This window comes from Schistocerca americana, chromosome 1, assembly GCF_021461395.2.
Source record: "Schistocerca americana isolate TAMUIC-IGC-003095 chromosome 1, iqSchAmer2.1, whole genome shotgun sequence".
In the NCBI taxonomy this organism is placed as follows: Eukaryota; Metazoa; Arthropoda; class Insecta; order Orthoptera; family Acrididae; genus Schistocerca; species Schistocerca americana.
In genome coordinates this window covers 1132334109-1132343627 of record NC_060119.1, presented here as the reverse complement: position 1 = coordinate 1132343627, position 9519 = coordinate 1132334109, and the positions used below count along the sequence as shown (strand labels likewise).

The 9519-nt window shown below is 45.3% G+C and overlaps 1 non-coding gene across 1 annotated transcript; it reads right to left on the bottom strand.

Moving 5' to 3' along the window:
* Nucleotides 1-7241: 7241 nt before the first annotated feature.
* Nucleotides 7242-7316, bottom strand: Trnas-cga. Its single transcript has one exon. It is a non-coding gene; the product is annotated as a tRNA-Ser (tRNA).
* Nucleotides 7317-9519: the final 2203 nt, after the last annotated feature.

The window sequence follows — 9519 nt, the reverse complement described above, 5'->3', positions numbered from 1 at the left end:
TTCGCTGCTCTTCGCCTCGACGACACTACGAGCAGCAACACGAACCCAAGTCACTGGAGAATCGCGAGATATCACAATGGTGGAGGTTTCTCTCCTTGGATTGAAATGCACTCATCTTAAAGCTTGCTGGATCCGGCTTACGACGAAGTCGTGCACCCTCATGACCACAGCCCTTCCATTCGGCAGTCCATGCGTGCCGCCAGCGGTCCTGGCGTGGTCTCGTACTACACCGACCTGGCTTCTCCTCAGTACCCAACCGAACACGCCACCCACACGACCCGGCAAAACAACGACGTCGCCAAAAAAGATAGGGCAACAGTTACTACATATCGACAACCACCGCTGCTGCCACTAGCGGACAGGCAACGCTTGCGAAACCGAGTGGCGCCAGTCAACACGAGAAGAAGACAAACAACGGCAACCATGTCAACTAAACGACACCGACCGTATGGCCTCCAACCGAGGGCGGAAACCTACAAACAGCACCAACGCGAGTCGCAGCACAGCTCACTACCTTGCTTGAGGCTGAGCCATTCCAGCAACGAATACAAATGTGAATGTGGTTCATGCATGATGGTGCATCAGCACACTTTCGTCGCAATATGCGTGAACATCTGATGCAGACATTTCAGGACCGCCGGATTGGTCGCGTGGGGAGTCCGACACCTTGGCCTTCTCGTTCCCTAGATCTCACTTCCCTAGACTTTTGATTGTGGGGACACTTGAAGGAATTGGTCTATGCTACCCCAATCAAAGATGTGTGCACACTACAGAGTCGCGTCTTCAACGCGTGCCAGCAGGTACAATGACAACTGGGTATACTTCAAATGGTGCGTCATTCCTTTCGCCGACGGGCAGAGGGGTTCATTGTCATGAATGGACGTCACATTGAAGACCTGTAAACACATGTTTATCCCGGAAAATATGCATTTCCGGACCCATGTATATTGGACTTACTTTCTTGTTTCGATGAGTACTGCTACCTCTCAAAGTAATCGCCACTGTTATTTAACGCCCTGTATATCTGCATATGCAACTTCCGCGTTTAATGTAAATTATCCAGAAAATTAAAGAAGTTGTAAAACTGAACAACGTCGTGGTTTACTACGTGAAGTCGTACCGAAGGTGGCCTGCCGTTTCCTTGGCCTAACTTGATGGACAGGTGAGCTAATAATGGGGATAGTTGATGATTTATGTGGAATCGTTTTTCTCTGGCGTTTGTCCATCGCCACATAGACAAACTCTGCACGCACATAATTCTTTAAAAAATAGAACTCCTGTGTATAAAACAGCTTGAAACATGTAATTACTTAACAAATGAGCTAATTTGTTCAGCACTTGACAATAAGCATGTAAAACCTTTATAGTGGAAGACGCAAAACTCTAATTATATTAGTTTTATTAGATTCTGATTACTCACAGACTAATGAAAAGTGCTTATATTTTTTTGAAAAGCTAGTTTTTCTTACAAACTGTGTCTCGTTCGATGATATTATGTTGTAGGTGTCTTCAGTGGTATCTATGGCTACTGTCTGTAAAATTACTACTGAATAGAGTTGATGCTGAGGAAATAATGAATTAAAATGCCATACTAGATTTTGAAGTTTTTCCGAATGAGAAACGAATCTTTAGTAATTGATAAACATTTTCCTTTCATAATTATAGGTGGCAGTAAGCGGGAAAAGTTTACAAACCGTTTGAAATTACGTTTCATGTTGACAGTCTACAAGCGCTCTCATTACCAAACACCGGATCAGTACAATCTCAGAACATTTTAAGCAGAAGGTAATCTCTGTGTTTATGACACCGTATCCTGCAGTAAGTGTCATAGGCAGATATAATTTCGGAGGTACATTCAGTGGGCGCAGCCTGCAAAATATATTACGAATGAAGTTAGTAGGAAAGAAGTAATAAATTAGAACATAATGTGTCATGCTGAAGTTTTACTGCATGAACAGTGAAAATTTGGTGAGCATGACACTTTTTTTAAGCGATAAAGTTTTTGCTTTTCACTATTTTTTGGTTGTGTCAGCGACAGAAAGTTTCGAAAAGATTTGAAACAATGTGAAAGTTTACTGGATGACACTAAATAATATCATTTTCCAATATTGGTTGAACGTACTCTGGGTACCTTTCGTGCAGTGAGTTATGCCCCTGAGAACTATACACAGTCCCTAAGTTTAGTAACTGATTTACAAAAAATGGTTCAAATGGCTCTGAGGACTATGGGACTTAACATCTGAGGTCATCAGTCCCCTAGAACTTAGAACGTCTTGTACCTAAGGACATGACACATATCGATGTCCGAGGCAGGATTCGAACCTACGACCGTAGCGGTCGCGCGGTTCCAGACTGAAGTGCCTATAACCTCTCGGCCACAACGGCCGGCTAATTGATTTACACTGAAGAGATAAAAATCATGGTATAGCGATATGCACGCGTACAGATTACGGTAGTGTCGCGTACACAACGTATAATACGAAACTGCATTGGTGTCGTTGTCATTTGTTCTCAGCTGATTCACGTATAAAGGTTTCCCACATGGTTATCGCCGCAGGACGGGAATTAAGGGGCTCCGGAAAGGCTCAAAATCATGAAAAGTTCAATTTTTACTTTTTTGCGTTTTCTGAATCTGCAGACTATTACCTTTTAATAGATATATAATTTATTCAATTCCGAAGACTACAACTATTTTTAAATTTTTTTTGAAATGTGTTCTACATGGGCGTGACCCACTGTGGCACTGTTAAACTGCTGTCAAATGGTGTTATTATTAACGTCCGTGTTCATCAGGTACATTTTAATGATGTGAGATAAAGTATGTGTTGTGGCTAACCTGTGATGGTTCAATATATATCGCTGGTGTGATTGTCGATTGTTTCATGTTTATTTACTCTGTCGTTATCTCGAAAATATTCGTAATTAATTCTGTTTCTTGAGTCTCTGTTTTGTTGAAGTATAATAATGAGTAAAAGTAAAGTTATTAGAAATCCTCTGAAGGCTTTCAAGAAAAGGAGAAATGTTGGAAAGCCAAAGGTATGTGTTATTACTGTAAACAATAAAGACGATAACCAAGTGAGTGAACCTAACCTCTCAAGTACACCTGCCCATAGCAGTCAAAGTGGGAAAGAAAATACTTCACAGAAGAAGCTTGGTTCAATGAGTGAAAACTATGAATGTTTTATGGGCGAATCGGATGTGAATGAAATATTTGATATGTCGGTTCTCAAAGGATTTTTTTCAAACTGTGTAAGATGTATTCATTGTAGTGAAGTTGGTCTGTAACTCTCCGTAATAAAACACGTAGGACTTGCTAGTGAAATACAACTGAAATGTGATAAGTGTTCATACATGACCGCCTTCTGGAACAGTGTTGCAGTAACTGCAACTGAAGAAAATGGTAGCAAAATCTACGAACACAACAACGAGCGATGCTTGCTTTAGACAAGGAACGCCTTCGGGCTGCAGACAGGGCTGTAAAGAGTCTAGAAATACAAGTAAGAGTAAACAGGAGGAGGAACAAGAGGAAGATGGAGGAGGAGTTTGCAGAGGATGAAGATAATCCATCCTATGGACCTGGAATGCACTAAAAAGTTTATCAAATCTTTGTCGTTCGATTCCCAAAACTTTTATTTTCTCATACTAATTACATGTTTTCTAAGGATCTTCCAAACATATTTGTTTCAAACTTTCAGTAAATGTTACACAGTACCTTCTGCATAATTTAACACAGCCTTTTTCCAAAAAACTGTATATTTTTGAATATATAAATAAAAAATTGCAAAAAAAATGTTGTGAATTTTCATTACAATTGAAAAAAAATCATCTTTAATAACTGAACTAAAATTTTGTGAAATCCCTGTGTTAAGCTGTAGCCCATATTCCAATAAATAATCTGTAAAAAGTTCAACTTCCTACCTCAAATACTTTGTGAGGAAAGATGTAATTTATAAGCGTTATTTTAACATTGCAAGTATAGGGCGTTCCGGAGCCCCTTAACAGACTTTGAACGGAGAGTGGTAGTTGGAGCTAGACGCATGGGCCATTGCTTTTCGCAAATCGTTGGGGAATTCGATATTCAGAGATCCACAGTGTCAAGAGTGTGCCGAGGATACCAAATATCAGTTTTTACCTCTCACCACGGAAAACACAGTGGCCGACCTTCATTTAACGACCGGAAGCAGAGCCGTTTGCGTAGAGCAACAAGCAAAATGCGAGAAATGGCGGCAGAAATTAATGTGGGACGTACGACGAACGTGTCCGTTACGACACTGCAGCGAAATTTGGCGTTATTGCGCTGTGGCAGCAGACGACCGACGCGACTGCCTTTGCTATCAGCACAACATCGCCTGCAGCACCTCTCCCGGGCTCGTGACCACATCGGTTGGACCCTACGCAGCTGGAAAACTGTGCCATGGTCAGATGAGTCCCGATTTCAGTTGATAAGAGCTGACGGGTGGTTTTGAGTGTGGCACAGACTCCACGAAGCCAATGGACCCAAGTCATTAACAAGGCACTGTGTATGCTGGTGGTGGCTCCATTATGGTGTGGGCTCTGTTTACATGGAATGGTGTGGGCCCTCTGGTCCAAGTGAACAACTCATTGACTGGAAATGAGTACGAGGGCAGTTCAATAAGTAATGCAACACATTTTTTTCCTGAAACAGGGATTGTTTTATTCAGCATTGAAATACACCAGGTTATTCCCCAATCTTTCAGCTACACAACACTATTTTTCAACGTAATCTCCATTCAATGCTACGGCCTTACGCCACCTTGAAATGAGGGCATGTATGCCTGCACGGTACCATTCCACTGGTCGATGTTGGAGCCAACGTCGTACTGCATCAATAACTTCATCATCCACGTAGTGCCTCCCACGGATTGCGTCCTTCATTGGGCCAAACATATGGAAATCCGACGGTGCGAGATCGGGGCTGTAGGGTGCATGAGGAAGAACAGTCCACTGAAATTTTGTGAGCTCCTCTCGGGTGCGAAGACTTGTGTGAGGTCTTGCGTTGTCATGAAGAAGGAGAAGTTCGTTCAGATTTTTGTGCCTACGAACACGCTGAAGTCGTTTCTTCAATTTCTGAAGAGTAGCACAATACACTTCAGAGTTGATCGTTTGACCATGGGGAAGGACATCGAACAGAATAACCCCTTCAGCGTCCCAGAAGACTGTAACCATGACTTTACCGGCTGAGGGTATGGCTTTAAACTTTTTCTTGGTAGGGGAGTGGGTGTGGCGCCACTCCATTGATTGCCGTTTTGTTTCGAAGTGATGAACCCATGTTTCATCGCCTGTAACAATCTTTGACAAGAAATTGTCACCCTCAGCCTCATGACGAGCAAGCAATTCCGCACAGATGGTTCTCCTTGGCTCTTTGTGGTGTTCGGTTAGATAACGAGGGACCCAGCGGGAACAAACCCTTGAATATCCCAACTGGTGAACAATTGTGACAGCACTAACAACAGAGATGTCAAGTTGAGCACTGAGTTGTTTGGTGGTGATCCGTCGATCATCTCGAACGAGTGTGTTCGCACGCTCCGCCATTGCAGGAGTCACAGCTGTGCACGGCCGGCCCGCACGCGGGAGATCAGACAGTCTTGCTTGACCTTGCGGCGATGATGACACACGCTTTGCCCAACGACTCACCGTGCTTTTGTCCACTGCCAAATCACCGTAGACATTCTGCAAGCGCCTATGAATATCTGAGATGCCCTGGTTTTCCGCCAAAAGAAACTCGATCACTGCCCGTTGTTTGCAACGCACATCCGTTACAGACGCCATTTTAACAGCTCCGTACAGCGCTGCCACCTGTCGGAAGTCAATGAAACTATACGAGACGAAGTGGGAATGTTTGAAAATATTCCACAAGAAATTTCCGGTTTTCTCAACCAAAATTGGCCGAGAAAAAAAATGTGTTGCATTACTTATTGAACTGCCCTCGTATTTTCAGGCTTTCATGGACTTCATATTTTCGAAGAACGATAGAATTTTAATGGACGTCAATGCGGCATGTCACTGGGCCACAATTGTTTGCGATTGATTTGAAGAACAAACATTGTGGACAGCTCGAGCGAAAGATTTGCCATCCCTGATCGCCCGACATGAATCCCACAGGACATTTATGGGATATTATCAAGAGGTCAGTTGGTGTACAAAATCCTGCACCGGGAACAATTTTGTAATTACGGACGCCTCTAGAGGCTGCATGGCTCAATATCTAGGGAACTTCCAGTCACTTGTTGAGTCGATGACACACCTGTGTATTGTGTGAAACCTTTAACGAAAGATTTTACCTCTTAATTAGTAAATTTTGACAATGATTGAACTATATGAAATAAAATCGTCATAAATTCTGAACGGTTTGCGTTAGGACGTTCAAACTGAGCGGTTGGCAGCGGGACATGGTGGGAATTAGTATGCGCTGTATGGTTTAGTTTAGCGACAAAGCCCACTTTCATTTGAATGGGTTCGTCAATAAGCAAAATTGGCGCATTTAGTGGACAAAGAATCCGCATTGCACGATCAAGAAGTCTTTTCACCTTCAACGGGCGACTGTGTGATGTGCAATGTCCAAGTTTTGGAAGGTGATTTCACCCCATTATTCAGAGTGACCCTGATTTTGACAAGATGTGCTTCACGCAAGACGGAACTCAATCCCATCGAAGCAGCAGAGTGTTTGATGTCCAGGAGGAGCACTTTGGGACCGTATTCTGGCTGTGTGGTACCCAGAGACCACTGGCATGAGCTTCGGTTGGCCGCGATATTCTCCGGTTCTGAACACATGCGTCTCTTTTTGGTGGGGCTGTATTAAAGACTAGGTATAGAGCAATAACCCTAAAACGACTGCTGAGCTGAAAACAGCCATTAGGGAGGTCATCGACAGCACCGAAGTTCAAATGTGTGTGAAATCTTATGGGACATAACTGCTAAACTCATCAGCCCCTAAGCTTACACACTACTTAACCTAAATTATCCTAAGGACAAACACACACACCCATGCCCGAGGGAGGACTCGAACCTCCGCCGGGACCAGCCGCACAGTCCATCACTGCAGCGGCCCAGACCGCTCGGCTAATCCCGCGTGGCAACACCGATGTTCCGACACTTCGGCGAGTCATGCAGAATTTCTCTAATCGTCTGCGCCACATCATCGCCACTGAAGGCGGGTATATCGAACATGTCATAACCTAAACCCGAATATCTGTAGCGACGTCCTGGCAGATTAAAACTGTGTGCCGGACCGAGACTCGAACTCGGGACCTTTGCCTTTCGCGGGCAATCGCTCTACCAACTGAGCTACCCAAGCACGACTCACGACTTATCCCCACAGCTCTAATTCCGCCAGTACCTCGTCTCCTACCTTATAAACTTCACAGAAGCTCTCCAGCACACCTTGCAGAACTAGCACTTCTGGAAGAAAGGATACTGCAGAGACATGGCTTAGCCATAGCCCGGGGCGTGTCTCCAGAATGAAATTTTCACTCTGTAGTGTGGAGTGTGCGCTGATATGAAACTTCCTGGCAGATTAATACTGTGTCAAATGGTTCAAATGGCTCTGAGCACTATGGGACTTAACTTCTGAGGTCATCAGTCCCCTAGAACTTAGAACTACTTAAACCTAACTACATCTACATCTACATGACTACTCTGCAATTCACATTTAAGTGCTTGGCAGAGGGTTCATCGAACCACAATCATACCATCTCTCTAGCATTCCACTCCCGAACAGCGCGCGGGAAAAACGAACACCTGAACCTTTCTGTTCGAGCTCTGATTTCTCTTATTTTATTTTGATGATCATTCCTACCTATGTAGGTTGGGCTCAACAAAATACTTTCGCATTCGGAAGAGAAAGTTGGTGACTGAAATTTCGTAAATAGATCTAAAATGGCTCTGAGCACTATGGGACTTAACATCTGTGGTCATCAGTGCCCTAGAACTTAGAACTACTTAAACCTAACTAACCCAAGGACATCACAAACATCCACGCCCAAGGCAGGATTCGAACCTGCGACCGTAGCGGTCGCGCGGTTCCGGACTGAGCGCCTAGAACCGCTCGGCCAACTCTGTCGGCGAATACTGTGTCCCGGACCGAGAATCTAACTCGGGACCTTGGCCTTTAGCGGCCAAATGCTATACCATCTGAGTTCCCCAACCAAGAACCCACGAAAGGCAAATGTCCAGAGTTCGAGTCTCGGTCCGGGACACAGTTTTAGTCTGCCAGGAAGTTTCATATCAGCGCACACTCCGCTGCAGAGCGAAAATTTCAATCTGCAGGGACGTTTACATGTTGAATAAAGCCTGTGCACGCCGTAGCTTGTAACTAGTTTTCATATAGTTGAATAACTGTTACCCTGTAAATATTTTAAATTAGGTCAATATTTACGCGAAATACTGAAAATGGGATTTTGGTTGCCCCTACGCTGCGACTGGTACCGGGTCATGGGATATTGTTTTGGAAATACAGATACCGAGCTGCAGCTTTTCTGCGAAGAGATTAAGTTTTTGAATCGTTATCACCAGCTTCCTACTGCATAGACATTTCGAGTCCAGCTGCGTCCGAGGTAAGCTACAAGCTCCCTCTGGAACAATACAGGGAGGAATTTGGCAAGTGTCTGGGGTGCTGTCGCGCCTCTCTCTCTCTCTCTCACACACACACACACACACGCACACACACACACACACAGTGCGCGGGGAAACAGGAGAGGTAATTGCAGAACAGGGCTAAGCCGGGACGCGGCGAATGCCAACTGCGGCAGCCGCCTAACCCAATTACTGCGCCGCTGCTCGCGACGTGTTCCTTGCACGTCGGCCCGCTGCTGTGCCTTACATATTCAGCGCCTCCTCAGGGCGCGCCGTCGCCTCCCGCGTCCCTTTGATGTCCGACGCTGGAAAATACGACGAGGAAGAAGGGGGGGGGACAGAGGGAGAGGGGAAGAAGCGGCCAGGGAGAGAGAGAGAGCGAGAGAGAAATTGGCCCCCTCGCGGCCAAGACACGGACCGAGGCGAGACGCCATAGACTGTTCCACGCCGGGCCTGTGTCTTCCGGCGGGACGTGTCGTGGCTCACAAATGTCCCCCTCTCCCCCTCCTCCCCTCCCTCCGCTTGTGTCTTTCTCCTCGCCTCTCCTCCCCATCCCCTGCCAACCCTCGTCCCCGCCTACCCAGTATTTCTCCAGTCCTCCCCCGGACTTCTGTCTACTAAATTGTGTCTCTCTGCGCCTCCTTCTTTCTTTCTCGGGCATCGGGCCTTTATTTCATTTTCGACGCTGGTCGTACTTCCTTTACTTTGACTTCCACGATTTCCAACTTCTTCTCGGACACGATCTCTAGGTCCATTCGCGCACAGCTCGAAACATACGACGCCGATCTGACACTGCTCGTAAGTGCGTTAAATTTCGGGCGTGCAACCGCATAAATCCCTTTTCTTCTTTTTCTTATTGTTCTTCGTCTTCTACTACGAGGGTTGCCCTGAAAGTAACGCACCGCATATTTTTTTCTTCGACATTTC